Below are 15,070 nucleotides of genomic sequence, written 5' to 3' on the forward strand. Positions count from 1 at the left end.
TAGGAGTGCCACTATACCTAGCAGAACAACATTCTGATGCAGGACAGAGACCATAGAACATGTGAGACTGAGAACGCCAAAAAGGTTTAAGGTAGACATTTAATGTACTGAATAATTGCAAAAATACTTTGCTATAGGGCTGCCATGAGTTGGAATTGCCTCGATGGCAATGGGTTTGGTTTTTGGGTTTATTTAAGCAATACTATAAATGTGGCATCAGTTGTACCCCAATTTGAGGAGGTCTGGGGAAATTCAGGTTAACAGAGTAGGTGCTTGAGAGATGGAGAAGAGATAAAGGAGCATCTCACACAAATTTCCATCAGGGAAATGTTTTTCTTCCTCCGAGTGTTTGTGGCTGTTGAATCTAAGCTTTGCGGTTGGAAACATTACAGTCCATCAGTATTAGAAATGCCCTTGGTGGGGCCCTGAAGTACTTTTTCTGTGGGTTCTCACAGAAGCAGAAACTTTTGGGGAACTGATCTTATGAAAGAAACACATAATAAATTGAGAAGCTAGACAGTAAATAGTTGTGTGGCTTTGAGCAAATCGCTTCAACTCTTGAGTTTCTGTTTCTTCATTTTTAAAATGGAGCTAATGCCTAATTTTCAGTTATTGTGAAGATTAGAGATACTTAAGTAACGTCACAGAGCAGGCTCTGAATAGATTACTGATATAAGTATTCACTCAATAGATAAATCTGCTGGTATCATTAATATATTATTTTTTAATCTTATAATTTCATGATCTCCTTTGTCATTCAATTTAGTGAATGCTAGAGTTAGATTCCATAGGATGCATCAGATTTAAGATAAATTTTTTTTTTTTTAAAGAAGCTCTTGTTGATGGTATATAGCTTATCACCAACATTTTAATACATTTGGGCTTTACATGCAGCAATCTTAGCTTAATGTGGCATACTAAATATATTATAAAGGTGTTTTACCTGGTATGCTGACTGCAAAATATGCCTTGCTGAGAAATTCTAGAGATTTCTTGTTTTAATTCCTATTCTCTGTACTTTTTCTGTCTTAATATAAACTTCCTCATAGAAGGGATTTGAATATAACTTGACCATTGCGGCAGTTGTTGCTGTTTTCAGGTGCTGTCAAGTCACCTCCCGCTCATAGCAGCCCTGTGTACAACAGGAGGAAACAACAACAGTTATTAAATTATCACAGACTGATTGTTCCTAATGAATTCTGATTTATGTCTAACTCAGAACACTCCTGCTAAAGAATGATGGCTCTATTTATTTCCTGAATGAAAAGAGGCAAGCATAGTTGTCTACTTGCTAGTGTCTATGTTTGACTCAAAATGGAAAAACTTGTAAAACACTTATAAAATTCAGAAGACATAGCTCATTGCAAATATCCTGGTAAACTCAACAAATCACACATTTCCCTTTAAAAACTTATATGTAAATAAATGATAAACGCTGTCTAGTTGATTCCAACTCAGCGACCCTCTAGGACAGAGTAGAACTGCCCCACAGGGTTTCCAAGGAGCAGCTGGTGGATTCCAACTTTTTGGTTAGCAGCCATAGCTCTTGACCACTCTGCCACCAAGGCTCCTTAAACAATATAGAAGGAGGAAATACCCCCAGTCTGAGGCAACCACTCCAAGTATTTTTGGTGTATATCATTTCAGTAGTGAAAAACACATGTAAATTCAGAACTGTATACACACACATGTAATTTTACATAAATAGCAATATTTTTCTATATGCCTTTGTTTCTATATTGTTTCTATATTTCTCTCTGTGAGTATAATGTTTTTAAAAAATAGTTGCATGTATTATATTGTCTAAATGCATCATAATTAAATTAGCCAACTGGATGTAATTTTAACTAAATAAGTTTACATTGACTCCGTTTGAAACGTGTTTTTATTAGCTTTGTCTTGATCATGTTTTGGTGATCTATAACCTTCATTTCCCCATAACCCTGATTAATTGAAAACTGATTGCATATTATTTGGAAACCTGCCTTTTGGTTAGCAGCCATAGCTAACTAACTCCACCACCAGGGGTCCAAGTAGGTGATAAAAAAATTAAAAAAATTTTTTTAATTATTATTATTTTTTTATTTATCACCATAGGCATCTCAAACTCTTAATTGTGTAAAAACCCTCTAGTTCACAATGCTAGAGATAGTATTCCTTGGTTTCTACCCAGTGAAATCTTCATAAAGCTTTATCTTTTGTGGTGACCATCAAATTAAATTTCACGTGGAGCTTGAGTCAAGGGGAAAAATGCACTTAGGATGCAAGTATAAAACTTGGTTAAAAAATAAGGGGAAAAGTCTTGCCCTTAAAACTTTTATGGAAATACACACTTTCAAATAATAGATGGAGGTGTGGAGGTCACATGTCTTTTGTATGCCTCCTCCAGTGTTCTATTTTACAGAGCCCACAACTATTATCATTACTGAACTTTAGAAAGTCAGATTCAAAAATCAAGCATGGGAAAAAACTGAGTCGGCAAAATAGAGCAACTATATTTTTCCCCATATCTTGCCAATAAGATAAGATCTGAAATGACTGTGTGCTAGGATGTATTGATATAAATAAATAAATAAGTAAAACATGCAGACAGCCTTATCATATTCAGAAATGTTGGTCATGCTAAGCTGTATTTTTAAACACTCATTGCCAGGAATAGCCGTCCCTTTTCGATGGAAGAATTATTTTTTTTATCCTTGAATAGTTGATACTGCCTTCATTTTCATCTTGATAAATGATCATAATTATTGGGTGTGATTCAGGTCTAAAATCAATTCTTGTCTTTCCTATCCAAAGGAGTGATTAGAATGACTAATGACTGTCCCCCATCACCAAAGAGGGTTAAGATGCTGATTTCTAAATGCCAGAGTGAGACCTTGGCATTTGCAAGAAATAATCAGTTAAAAATTTTTGAAGACCTTCAGAGTCATGTAGTACAAGACTAAGGCAATTCATTAAAATTCATTTCTGCCTATTATTACGTCATAACCAAAATAATTCGTCAAAAGTTGAAAATGATGTTTATCCATTCTGGGTTGATGGGATGATGTTGGAAGAGTTAATTCATTCCCTGATTTCTCAAAATAATTTTTTAAAATTTATTTTGAAATAATTATAGACAAACAGAAGCATTGCAAAAATATCAGAGTTTCCATGTACTCTTCACTCAGCTTCCCCTAATGTTAAAATCTTGTGTTGATCAAAACTAAGAAATTAACATCAATGTAATAGTATTAACTAAATTACCAACTTTACTCAGGCTCTATTGATATCCTTTTTCTTTTGTTTGGTTCTGGATCCAAGTCAAGGTCCCATAACAGAGGTAGTTATGATGTCTTCTTAGTCTCCTCCAGCTTGTGACAGTTCCTCAATCTTGTCTTTTTTTTTTTTTTAATTTTTTTATTGTGGTTTAAGTGAAAGTTTACAAAACAAGTCAGTCTCTCATACAAAAAATTTATATACACCTTGCTATGTACTCCTAATTGCTCTTCCCCTAATGAGACAGCACACTCCCTCTCTCCACTCTATTTTCCCGTCCATTCAGTCAGCTTCTGACCCCCTCTACCCTCTCATCTCCCCTCCAGACGGGAGCTGCCCACATAGTCTCATGTGTCTACTTGATCCAAGAAGCTCATTCCTCACCAGCATCATTTTCTATCCCATCCAAAAAACCAAACCCAAACCCAGTGCCATCGAGTCGACTCTGACTCATCGAGTCCATTCCCTGCCTGAAGATTGGCTTTGGGAATGGTTCCCGTCTTGGGCTAACAGAAGGTCTGGGGACTGTGACCTCTGGGGTCCTTCTAGTCTCAGACCATTAAGTCTGGTCTTTTTATGAGAATTTGAGGTCTGCATCACACTGTTCTCCTGTTCCCTCAGGGGTTCTCTGTTGTGTTCTGTCAGGGCAGTCTTCGATTGTAGCCAGGCACCATCTAGTTCTTCTGGTCTCAGGCTGATGTAGTCTCTGGTTTATGTGGACCTTTCTGTCTCTTGGGCTCGTAATTACCTTGTGTGTTTGGTGCTCTTCTTTCTCCTTTGCTGCTGGTGGGTTGAGACCAATTGATGCATCTTAGATGGCCACTTGCTAACGTTTAAGACCCCAGAAGCCACTCTCCAAAGTGGGATGCAGACTATTTTCTTAATAGATTTTATTATGCCAATTGACCTAGATGTCCCCTGAAACCATGGTCCCCACCCCCCACCCCCCACCCCCCCCGGCACCTGCTATGCTTGCCTTTGAAGCATTCAGTTTATTTAGGAAACTGCCTTTGGTTCACTGCCGTTGTGCTGACCTCTCCTGTACTGTGTGTTGTCTTTCCCTTCACCTAAAATAGTTCTTGTCTACTGTCTAGTGAATACCCCTCTTCCTCCCTCCCTCCCCACTCTCATAACCATGAAAGAATATTATCTTCTCTGTTTAAACTATTTCTCAAGTACTTATTATAGTGGTCTCATACAATATTTGTCCTTTTGCAACTGACTAATTTCACTCAGCATAATGCCTTCCAGAGACCTCCATGTTATGAAATGTTTCACAGATTCAGCATTGTTCTTTATTGATGTGTAGTATTCCATTGTGTGAATATACCATAATTCATTTATCCATTCATCCCTTCATGGGCACCTTGGTTGCTTCCATCATTTTGCTATTGTAAACAGTGCTGCAATGAACATTGGTGTGCGTATATCTGTTCGTGTAAAGGCTCTTATTTCTCTAGGATACATTCCAAGGAGTGGGATTGCTGGATTGTATGGTAGTTCTATTTTTAGCTTTTTAAGGAAGCTCCAAATTGATTTCCAAAGTGGTTGTACCATTTTACATTCCTACCAGCAGTGTATAAGTGTTCCAATCTCTCCACAGCCTCTCCAACATTTATTATTTTCTGTTTTTTGGGTTAATGCCAGCCTTGTTGGAGTGAGATGGAATCTCATTGTAGTTTTGATCTGCATTTCTGTAATGGCTAATGAGCATTTCCATGTATCTGTTGGCTACCTGAATGTCTTCTTTAGTGAACTGTCTGCTCATATCCTTTGCCCATTTTTTAATTGGGTTATTTGTCTTTTTGTGGTTGAGTTTTTGCAGTATCGCATAGATTTTAGAGATCAGACGCTGATTGGAAATGTCATAGCTCAAAACTTTTTCCCAGTCTGTAGGCAGTCTTTTTACTCTTTTGTTGAAGTCTTTAGATGAGCATAGGTGTTTGATCTTTAGGAGCTCCCAGTTATCTAGTTTTCCTTCTACATTCTTTATAATGTTTTGTATACTGTTTATGCCATGTATTAGGGCTTCTAGTGTTGTCCCTATTTTTTCTTCCATGATCTTTATCATTTTAAGTTTTATATTTAGGTCTTTGATCCATTTTGAGTTAGTTTTTGTGCATGGTGTGAGGTATGGGTCTTGTTTCATTTTTTTTTTGCAGATGGATATCCAATTATGCCAGCACCATTTGTTAAAGAGACTGTCTTTTCCCCATTTAACTGACTTTGGGCCTTTGTCAAATATCAGCTGCTCATATGTGGATGGATTTATGTCTGGATTCTCAATTCTGTTCCATTGGTCTATGTACCTGTTGTTGTACCAGTACCAGGCTGTTTTGACTACTGTGGCAGTATAATAGGTTCTAAAATCATGTAGTGTGAGACCTCCCACTTTGTTCTTTTTCAGTAATGCTTTACTTATCTGGGACTTCTTTCCTTTCCATATGAAGTTGGTGGTTTTTTTCTCCATCTTATTAAGGAATTTTTCTTGTCTTTTACGACCTTGATACTTTGATTTATTTATTTATTTATTATACTTTAGATGAAGATTTACAGAATAAACTAACTCCTCATTAAACAATTAATACACATATTGTTTTGTGACATTGGTTACCAACTTCGCAACATGTCAGTGCTCTCCCTTTTGGATCTTGGGTTCCCTATTACCAGCTTTCCTGTCCCCTCCTGCCTTCTAGTCCTTGTCCCTGGGCTGGAGTGCCCCTTTAGTCTCATTTTGTTTTATGGGCCTGTCTAATCTTTGGCCGAAGGGTGAACCTCAGGAGTGACTTCATTACTGATCTAAAATGGTGTCCAGGGGCCAAACTCTCGGGGTTTCTCCAGTCTGACCTTGATACTTTTGATGAATAATTATAATGGTCAGGTTTTTGTGATTGATGTTTTCTCATAATTCTATTAAAGTTATACATTTTGGGCAAGAATACCGCAGAAGTGATTTGCTCATCTCTTTACACTGTATCAGGGTATGTGCCTTGTTAGGGTGAGGCTAACCTTGAGCTCTTGGTTAAGGTGGTGTCTGCTGAGTTTCCTCATCAGAAAGTTACAAATATCCTGAGGGAGAATTATCGAACTCTCACCCACTAATTTTATGGTCCGTTGGTGGATCTTGCTTGTAAATCATCATTACTGTGATTTCCTAGTGGTGATTTTTTTTTTTTTCTATTTCCCACATTCCTTCTATATTTACAAATTGGAATTATTCTGTAAGAAAGACCTGTCCCTCCTTCACCATTTCTTATTCACTTATTTATATATATATATCAGTATGGATTCGTGGATATAGCTTTGATTCTACATATTGTAATCCAGTGCTATCATTTTTGTTGTTGCTCAGATTGTTCTAGCTTTGGCCATCAGTGTTTTTTCATATTGCTGCCTGCAGTCTCTCAACATGCTTCCGTCTTTTTTTGAGCACTTCTTACCTTGTGGCTTTTATAGATGCGCTAGGCTCATCTTGTATTTTCTCTGTCCCAGGCCTGCAATCAGTCACTTTGCCAAGGAATCCTGGTTTCTTTTGTTACAAATAGTGTTTAGAAACAACCAGGATAGGGTTAATAGGTGTGGTCATTGCTATTGGGGTTCCATTGATTCTAGTTCCTCTCAGCAGACACAGCTAGCAAATATATGTATGCACAGTACACATACAGATACACACATCTATTTTTTACTTAATTTCATGGTTTTATCATATTGCACTAAAAGAACAGCAGGATGGCTATATAATGTTCTCTTTTATCCAGTTTGAAAATCCAAAGTACTTACAAATTATTAAGAATGTATTTCCCTTAGATGAACAGTAATTACAATAACCAATTTTTATATAATGTCTTATTAATAAAAACAGATTTAAAATAAGTTTAAATGTATTCTTCTCTAATAACTCAGTACATGTTTTTATATAATGTTCATTTATGCTTAGGAATTAAAGCAAGGATATTACACCCACTTCTCACTTATTGACATGGTTAGGTTCCAAAGACCAAGTTGTTATGTGAAAATTGACCTTATGCAAAAGTGGAGGATGACCACCTCAGTCCCAAAATGGCGAATGACTTCATCTTTACATAACTGCCAAATTACATTATTACGTAACCGCCAAATTACATCATTACATAACTGCCAAACCATTGAGAATCATGGCCCAGCCAAGTTGACACACGACTTTAAACATCTCTGCCAGTGTTGCTCTCACCTCATACCTTGGCATTTGCTACCGCCAGATGTACATCCTTAATGCGCAAAATAGTCAGTAGATTTTTTACTATTGTAAATGTGAAGTGTTGGATGACAAGATAAGTAAGGGGTAGGTGTACTCTGATGGAAATATGGGAAATCTCTCATTCATGCAATATACAGGGATAATATTCAAGTTGAAAAGAAAACAATTCCACTCTTCTTACTTTTGTAAATTTATATATAATTACCTACACAGTAGGTGAAAAAAACCAATGGAGTTTGCCACAGATCAGATACACATTTTCCATTTGCCAAAAGCATCTGATATCTACTGCTAATTTGTAATTAGATAGTGTTCTGCAGAGAAACAGAACCAAGAGAATATTAATAGATGGATGGATGGATGGATGGATGGATGGATGGATGGATGGATGGATGGGTGGGTGGGTGGGTGGGTGGATGGATGGATGGTTGGACAGACAGACAGACTGACAGAAGACAGAAGGAGAGATAGGTCGAGATTGATTTTTAAGGAATTGGCTCACGTGATTATGGGAGTGGCCTGTCCAAAATCCATAGATCAGGCCGCAGACTAGAAACTCCATCAGCCTTGAGTCCAAAATCTGTAGGCCAATCAGTCTGGAAATGCTGGCAAATTATCTATGTTACTTTCTTGAGGCGGAATCCTTCTCCCTTTGGGAAACCTTAGTTTTTGCTCTTAAGATCTACAAATGATTGGGTGAGGCTCACCCATATTATGAAGGGTAATCTGCTTTATTTACAGTTAACTGATTGTAAATGTTAATAACATATAAATACCTTCTTAGATATATCTAGACTAATGTGGACCAACAAATGGGCATCATAGCCTAGCCATGTTGACACATAAAATTAACCACCACAGGTGGCATTTCATTAAAACCAAATTGAACCCCAAGTGTTCCCATAAATGAAAGTTTCCAATGGACTCAGAGCAGTCAGTAATTAATGTAGCCCTTCAGAGGATTATGGCTGTTCCTTACAGAGTGCAAGTTCAAACCTGTCAATACTACAGGTGATTTTTTTGTATTATTTATACATAATCTCATTTAAATTCTTTGTCTGAACACAACATATGAAATCTTTCCACAAGCAAAAATTGTAAAATATTTAAAAAATAACAAGGCATTATTAAAGTAACTGACCAGATTTCATAGGGTCCTCTTGGAAACGGGGTCTGCATTCGGTGTCTTTTTCATGTACTTAACTGGACCGGTTCTTCTGTGTGTTGTTCTAAGAGCTTACCAAAACACAGGACACGACACACAGATAGTAAAGAAATTCTAGAAGATAAAAAATCTATTTATATCATCCTTTTTTTCTGACAAAATGCTAGAATATCTGCGTTTATGAGGGTTGTAGGGTCATAGAGCCCTGCTCCAATCATTACTCACCTACTTACTTTGTTGTTGTTGTCAGTTGCCGTCGAGTCTATTCCAGCTCATAGCAACCCTATAGGACAGAGTAGAACTGCCCCATAGGGTTTCCAAGGAGCAGCTGGTGGATTCTAATTGCCAACCTTGTTGGTCAGCAGCCGAGCTCTTAACCATGAGCTCCTCATACTCTCCTCATAAAGACCTCCAAATATGCTGTGCCAAGAGTGACACATTGAGACCCAGTGTAAGCTGCTCCACTGCACAAAGAAGCATTACACAGAGGAGATCATGGATGAAGTGCTCTTGAAAATACAAGAGGATGCAGGGTAATACACTCATCTATAGGATTCTTGTAATTAGACTTCGGTTCTCTGAATGCTGTAATGTGCCAGATGGGGAAGAAGCTACGTGATGCAGTGAGCAGCACCAGCAGCACCAACATGTAGCAGAAAGCTGCCAACAGGAACACTATGGCCAAGGAGGAGAAGGAGGGAGAAATACCATTGGCATTTGTATTTATGTACTTATGTGTGTGTGTGTATAGCAATTATTTCATAGTGATAAATCCAATGCTAATCCAATATCATGAGGCTCAGGCTAGCCTTTTACTAGTTTCTAACTGGAGAACAGTATTTGTGTTTAGTAACTTTTGTCTTGCAATACCCAGTCAAAATACTGTTCTCCAAAGTAATTTCAACGAATTCTTTTGTTTTCCACCATATCCACTGTAATAATGTTATTTGTTTGTAACACAGTTAGTTCATTTGTCACAGTTTTTATTCTATGTTGAGTTCCCCCATCCTGGTTGATTGTTCTAAGTTTATATAGAGTGAAACTCACTCTTCATGGTGTACACAATTCTATGGGTTTTGAATACAGAGCCATTTATCCACCACTACAGTCGTGATACAGACCAGTTTCATCACCTTCAACCTACACTCATGAGCCTTTTTACAGATCTTCCCACCAATTATATCGTTATATCCCGGACACTGATTTTTTACCATATAATTCTACCTTTTCAGGAGGTCATAGAAACAGAGTAATACAATGTACACGCTTTTGAGTACAGGTTCTTTCATTTACCAAAACGTATTTAAGATTCATGCCATTGTGTGAATGAATAATTTGTCCCTCTTTATTGCTGAACTGCATTTTATTGCACGAAGGTACCACGCTTTGTTTATCCATTCACCACTTGAAGAACATCTGGGTTTTTTCTGGGATTTGGTGATTATGAATAAAGTTTCTGTTAACATTCATATATAGGTTTTTGCGTGAACATGTTTTCATTTCTTCTGGGAAAACACATGGTTGTGGGTTTGCTTCTATATTAAACACACATGGTAAGTGTGTTTAGTATATAAGAAGCTGCCCAACTCTTTTCCAGAGGTTTGTATCATTTTGCATTCCCACCAGGAATAGATGAGCTATCCAACTTCTCTGCATCCTCACCAGGACTTGATATTGTTGCCATCCTCATGGAAGTGGAGCTTGTTGGTGTTAGGTGCCACTGAGTCAGTTCCGACTTATAGTGACCCTATGTACCATGAAACGAAACAGTGCCCAGTCCTGAGCCATCCTTGTAATTGTTGTTATGCTTGAGCCCATCGTTGCAGCCGCTGTGTCAATCCGTCTTGTTGAGGGTCTTCCTCTTTTCTGCTGATCCTGTACTTTACCAAGCATGACGTCCTTTATCTCCAGGGACTGATCCCTCCTGACAAAATGTCCAAAGTATGTAAGATGCAGTCTCGCCATCCTTGCTTCTAAGGAGCATTCTGGTTATAGTTCTTCCAAGACAGAAGTGGAGCTTAGAGATTCTAAGATAAAACTTGCCCAATATCACAAGAGTAGTGTCGGGGTTGAAATTCAAACCTAATCCCAGTCCAGTTGCTTTTCGACTCAGTTATTTTCCCACTGCACCTATTCATAAGAACAATTCTTGTATATTCATTTTCATTTATATTCATGAGGTCTCTTAAATTACTTTTTCCTATTAACTTAGGCAATCACTGTGAACAACTCTGAGGAGTAGATGGTATAACCAAACCAAATCTGTTGCCTTCAAGTTGATTCCAACTCAAAGCGACTCTACAGGACAGAGTAGAGCTGCCACATACAGTTGCCAAGGAGTGGCTGGTAGATTCAACCTGCCGACTTTTTGGTTAGCAGCCAAGCTTTTATAACCAAAAAACCCACTGACGTCCAGTCAATTCCGACTCATAGTGAACCTATAGGACAGAGTAGAACTGCCCCATTTGGTTTCCAAGGAGTCCCTGGTAGACTTGAACTGCCGACCTTTTGGTTCGTAGCCGTAGCTCTTAACCACTACGCCACCAGAGTTTCCCGAGCTCTTATAGTCATTAATAATTCTTTTTCCATATAAGGAACGTGAAACCTGAAGCATTCAAGAAATATGCAATGGGTTAGTTACTATCATAGTTATTAGTTTCCATGGAGATGATAAACCCATCTATAATAAAACAAAAAGTTGCCCAGTCCTGTGCCATCCCCACGATTGGCTGTTGAGTGGATCGTTGTGCTACATAGGGTTTTCACTGGCTGATTTTTCGGAAGTAGATAACCAGGCCTTTAACTCCTAGTCCGTTTTAGTTTGCAAGCTCTACTGAAACCCCTTCCACATCACAGCATCATACAAGCCTCCTCTGGCAGATGGTGGCTGTGCATGACTTGGCACTGGCTAAGATTTGAACCCAGGTCTTCCTCCCTAACCCGACACCCAAAAAAAAGAATCAACATTTGTGCTAGGGCACAAACAGCATAGACTGCGAAATACTCTGCCTTTTTATACACAAAATAAAAATATGTTACACTCTTTTTCTTCTTCCTGGAACAGGTAGCTCTCTTCCCCTTGAAGAACAGGACGTCAGCAGAATAAATATATCTATGGTCTCACAGAAGTGGGGGTGTGTGGAAGATTGGGAAAATACAATCGGTAGGAGTCAAGCATAATCGAAGAATTCTATGTGAACATTACTTTCCTCCTCTAGGAACTTAAGAAAAAACTGGAAGAAATGCAAAATGTTTTGGCTCACCTCCATTTTGTCTTTTTCTGGGTTACTCTGGCCAAAGACTAACAAGCAGTGAAATGGCAAAAGGCAGCCAGCAGACACAAAAAGTAGAAGCAAATGGCTGGGGTAAAACACAAACTGTATGACTAGGCTCTGAATAATCAGGAATTGGATTGTAGTTTGTTATACATATTCCATGGTCATAATTTGATATTTGCAACAGAAAGTGAAAGAAAAACCCTCTAGAAAAAAAAATAAGACAATGTCAACTGGGTAAGCCTACCTATATTTTTCCACCCGACATATTACCAATTTACCTTTCTGGTCCTCTCCATTTGATTTGTTAGGGGCACTTAGCACATTCGAGGGCAATAAAGAGTGATTCACGTTATCATTTTAATGGGGCCTGGATTCTTTCGTTATGTAGTTGGTTCACAGACATCAACATTTTAAATTTTGGACATTCTAAAATACATTTGGCAAACTGCAAAGGAGAAACCCGTCTGTGAGTCTGTAGGAACAAAAACCTGTAATATGTCTGAACAAATGTAGAGGCCCCATTTGTGCTGCTGAGCTTTAAAAGGTATGTAGCTTTGTGTGACCTTTTTAGAAATATTCAAGTGGTTTTGAAATATCGTTAAAAGGTGATCAGTGGAAATTGTCTTAAGGATACTACTCACGTGGAAAAAAATGTGTTCTTACGTGAAACCCTTTCCTATCCTCTGATATGATTTTTAAAGACACTTTTTTAAAAAGGCAAGACATTTGAAAATTACTTATCAAAGGCCAAATGGAAACACAACTTACAAAAGGGTTTTAATTTCGTAATGATTCAGGGTTTGAGCATAAAATAAGACCCAACACCAGCTCTTAATTATTTATAGATTGATTCTGCAATTTGTGTGTTATCAAGCCTCCTTACTTTGGCTAGGAGCACAGGAATGGGTGGGGGAAAAAAATTAATCAGCTCCTGTGCATTTTATCATCTATATTAAAAAGTCAGGTGAGATATAAAGATTTAGAATTATCTATACTGCTTATGCCATTACCATGGATGATTAGAAGCGTATTATGTTCACCAAAAGAGTAAAAAGAGAGTCTACGGACTGAGAAAAAATTTTTAACAACATATCTGACAAGGGTCTAATCTCTAAACTATATAGAAAACTTTAACACTTCAACAACAAAAAGACAAACAATTCAATTAAAAAGTGGGCAAAGGACACAAACAGACATTTCACCAAAGAAGACATTCAGGTGGCTAAGAAACACACGAAAACATGCTCATGAACATTAGCCATTAAAAATGCAAATCAAAACTACAATGAGATACCATCTCACTACAGCAAGAATGGCACTGATTAAAAAAAAAAAAAAGAAAGCAACAAATGCTGGTGAGGATGTGGGGAGATTGGAACTCTCATACACTACCGGTGAGACTGTAAATTGGTACAACCACTATGGAAAACAGTATGGTGCTTCCTTAAAAAGCTAGAAATAGAAATGCCATAAGATCCAGCAATCCCACTTCTGGGTGTGTATTCTGGAGACATAAGAGCTGTGACACAAATAGGCATATGCACACCCATGTTCATCGCAGCACTATTCACAATAGCAGAAAGATGGAAACAACCTAAGTGTCCATCAGTGGATGAATAGATAAACAAACTGTGTTGCATGTACACAATGGAATTATACACAAGTTAAAGAACAACGATGAACCTGTGAAACATCTTACAACATAGGTGAGCCTGGAGGACATTATGCTGAGTGAAATAAGTCAATCACAAAAGGGAAAATATTGTGTGAGATGACTATTATTAAAAGTCGAGAAAAGGTTTACACACAGAAAGAAACATTCTTTATGGTTACTAGGGATATGGTTAATAGGAAGGGGGAAACCCTAACTAGGTAGTAAAAAAAAAAACCCTGTTGCCACTGAGTTGATTCCAACTCATAGCAGCCCTATAGGACAGAACAGAGCTGCCCCACAGGGTTTCCAAGGAGTGGCTGGTGGATTCAAACTGCCAACCTTTTGGTTAGCAGCCGAATGCTTAACCCTGGCACCACCAGGGCTCCAACTAGGTAGCAGACACACGTTAAAGCTGGTGAAGGGAAAGGCAAGACACAATATAGGGAAGTCAGCACAATGTGACCAAGGCAAAAGAAAACGCTGAGAGATACACAAGAACAAAGGGCGACTATGGTAAATTCTATAAAATATACAATTCTGCAACAATAGTAATAACAAACAATAATCTGTGAGTGGATACATAGGTAGATATGTATGCTAGATACGTGTGGGAGAACATATGGGAGCACACTCATGCGCATGTATCGGTATGGTTGCGAGTGTTTCTACACACATATCTGTAAGGGATGCACGTGTATTCTTGTATGTAATAGAGGACATGGGGGCATAGACATGGAAACTTCTTAGACATAGCCAAACACCTCTCGGGATTAAGCTACTGGGCTTGACGGCTGAGGACCATAGTCTGGGGGGACATCTAGGTCAATTAGCATAACATAGTTCATAAAGATAATGTTCTACATCATACGTTCGTGAGTAGCATCTAGGGTCTTAAAAGCTTGCAAGCAGCCGTCTAAGATACTACTATTGGCCTCTTCCTGTCTGGAGCAAAGGAGAAAGAAAAAAATTGAAGACTCAAGCAATTAGTCCAAAGGACAAATGGCCCACACGAACCACAGCCTCCTTTAACATGCAAACAAAAACAAAAACCAAACCTGTTGCCAACAAGTCAATTCCGACTTATAGCGACCCTATAGGACAGAGTATAACTGCTCCGTAGGGCTTTCAAGGAACAGCTGGTGGATTCAAACTGCTGACCTTTTGGTTAGCAGTCAAGTTCTCAACCACTGTGCTACCAGGGCTCCAGTTACATAGATGTGTATGTGTGTATATATGTATAAAAAATACGTATAGGAAGGTACATATGAATATACAGATGTGCACATGTAGTTGTATCTGCAGAACTATGATTATACATGTTTGTGTGTGCTACATATATATTCATATACAAAATAAGTACATAGGGGACACAGGTACTCCCTAGACATAACCAAACAGTTTGCAGTTTTGGTCTTATTGGGTTTAAGCACTTAAGACCATAGTCTCATCAGGCAACTTGATGAATTGACACAATATAG

At 38.1% G+C, this 15,070-nt stretch overlaps 1 pseudogene; it reads right to left on the reverse strand.

Moving 5' to 3' along the window:
* Positions 1-8,724: 8,724 nt before the first annotated feature.
* On the reverse strand, positions 8,725-9,396 carry LOC100670069 (protein cornichon homolog 1-like; annotated as a pseudogene).
* Between the last annotated feature and the right edge of the window lie 5,674 nt (positions 9,397-15,070).

Source organism: Loxodonta africana, chromosome 26, assembly GCF_030014295.1.
Source record: "Loxodonta africana isolate mLoxAfr1 chromosome 26, mLoxAfr1.hap2, whole genome shotgun sequence".
NCBI classification, from domain to species: domain Eukaryota; kingdom Metazoa; phylum Chordata; class Mammalia; order Proboscidea; family Elephantidae; genus Loxodonta; species Loxodonta africana.